Genomic DNA, 2,929 nt, shown 5'->3' with positions numbered 1-2,929 from the left:
TACTTTAATTTTTTCTTTCCCAATTTACAAGTATTAGAGGTGATCTTAAAATTGTGCATGTAGAAAATCAAAAATTCGGTGTTTGTAAATTTAATCTGAAAAGAAATCAAAAATTGGGAAAAATAAATTCTACTTCTACCTAAAAAAGAAATTAATTATTTGAACAACGATTTACATATTATATACATATTTATACAAAAAAAAAAAAAAAACAAAGTAGAACGCAAATATGTACAAACGTACTGAGTTCACTGCTTTTTATATCATATCATCTGAACAAACAAAAAAAAAATTGTACCGATCATATCGATTGTTGATAACTTTTTAATTTAATGAGAAACAAAAACTACCTATTTAAATCTTCTTTAAAGTAAACCACATTTTTAATATCTTTTCAAATGTAAAACCCTCGCGAGAAAAAAAGCATGGCCAAAGCAAAATTTCCACACATCGTTATTTTTCACGTCATCATCATTGATCAGTGAAAAAGAACTGTTGATTGCTGAAGAATGGAAATATATCCAAGTGCCTTTTTTCATGAAAAAAAAAACAATCCACACATCATCTCGTTGTGGCCTCGAAAGCAAATAAAATTCCACACATTTATCATGTACATACATGATCAAGAAGAAAAACGATATTATTCGAAAATATTCACTTAAATGTCGAACTCTTAAAATGCAATTTATGCATAAGTCATTTTAATTAAAAAAAATGTATCGCTTGGCACTATAAATTTAGACTCAACAACATCCATTATCACAAAATACATTCAAAAACGCTCCAAAAAAGAGAAAAATCACAAAGAAGTAGCGCTTCCCAAACATTTTCCAATTCATTTATATCAATTACTAAATTGCTGCACAATATAATATATATATGGATATAGGCATTCAGCAAATGGGCAATGGTTCCACCACCAAATTCCTATAGATTCTAGTAATAAATGTCAAATTTTCATTGTATAACAATTGAATAAATGTCATCTGCATTATGAAAAAGGGCCATTGAATTAAAATCACTTGTTACTGATCTTTTCTTCTTCTATTTTTTGCCGTACTCGACATTGTGATTTCAATTCAATGGCCATTTTTTAATTTAAAATAAACACTTTAAAATACAATCGTTTTAAAACAAAAATATATATAATAAATAAGATATATTTCCCGGTCGTTTTAAATTTAAAAGAAAATTCATCTGTGGGAAATCAATAAAAATTGATGAAAAAATGAGAAAAAATTTAACATCATTTGTTTTATTTGTATGAGTTGGGGCGATGATGTTTTCATCTATCTGGAAATGAAAAGAATGTACTTGTAGATTTTGAAACTTCAAGTCCTCACCGGAGATGTTATAGGCATGGCGGGGGTTTCTTGTAAATGCTGGTCTTTCGGGTGCGTCACTTTAAAAAAAAATTAATGGAATAAGTGCAGGCGCTCACTCATAATGATCAAATGTACAACGACCTGTTCGAGTAATATGTTTTCAGATGTTAAGGAAGAATTTCGAAGAGGATTTTTAAATAAGAAATTCTTGTTAAGAATCGTGTAAGCGCAACGGCAAAAAATGTGCGAATTTCTGTGAAAACACTTAAAAATGTGGAGGAGGGTTCCATATTGTTGTGTACGAATAAATTCTGGCTTGGCTGTTTCGAATTAGTCGGCCACAGAAAATTCCAATTAACATCCCATCGATGGTAAAATTATTGTACGGACAATTCCGTTCTGAGTGCTGTACATAAGCAGCGACTTGAGTTTTGGTTAGATATGTTGACGAAATAGGTTTCTGTTCATAATTTAATTGAATTTATCTGATAAATTCAAAGAGAGCACCCTTCTCTACTTTGCTTTGTTTTTCTCTTACCTGATTTAATTTATTACACAAGGATGATGGAATTTACGTAAAACCTACAACAATTTGTTCATTGAATTCATTGAGCAGGAAAATGCAATTAGAAGAGTGAGTTAACTTGTGCGTTGAATCATATAGTCATATATGTAGTATGGTTTTTGAAATGACTCACCGTCTCGTGTATACGCTGTCTATAAGTACAAACTGTTCATTTCTGTAGGTAATGTGAGAAGATGAAATAAATGTCGTAAGTATTATTATATACAATTTTAAAATGTTGCTCAAAAAGAATTGAAATTCATTAAAAATACAATTTTATTAAATTTTGTTTTGTTATTTTAAAATAAATAAGGTATCAGCTTTCTACAATATTGTTCACATGTAATCCATAAATTCATATAAAAAGCAATCAATCAACAAATGGCTTTCATTTAGCTGCTTAGAAAGTAAAAAAAAACTAAATAAATATTTGTGCACCCATTAATTCAAACGTACAGAAAGGATTTTCACGACATGCGCACATTTATCAACGGCACAGCCATGGAGAGACATTGAAAGAGCTTTTTTGTTCAAACGCAACAAACATCGAGAGTAAATACACCAACGTGCGCATATAAACATATCGATGGCCATGTCTTAGAAGCATGTGTCCGTGTTGTCATATAACGTGTATACGTTTATTTATTTTCTTATTGAAGAGCACATCAAATTTAGACCAAACATTGCGCTAAAGCAATAAAAAAAATGTTTATATATTATCCCAAGAGAAACTAAAAATGTATTCTGCTTGTGCGCGAATATCATCGTGCGAAATATATAAACGCTCTTATTAAAGGACATTTCACACAAGCACACAGCCTCAATTTAAAAATGAACCTTAAACGCCTCGTTTCACATCCAGCATAAACACCGAACTAAAGATCTCAGGGAAAACTGAACCACCACGTATACTCACAATCACATTTGCACATACATTTATGTGTATGGCCACCAAAACACGCATAAATATACATACACACAAACACAAAAACTGATACAAACACACACACAGGACATACGCAAGCATTTGTACACTCTT

The sequence above is a fragment of the Contarinia nasturtii genome, unplaced genomic scaffold (genome assembly GCF_009176525.2).
Source record: "Contarinia nasturtii isolate CC-2019 unplaced genomic scaffold, AAFC_CNas_1.1 Cnas_scaffold_1240, whole genome shotgun sequence".
In the NCBI taxonomy this organism is placed as follows: domain Eukaryota; kingdom Metazoa; phylum Arthropoda; class Insecta; order Diptera; family Cecidomyiidae; genus Contarinia; species Contarinia nasturtii.
This window is presented reverse-complemented; position numbering follows the sequence as displayed.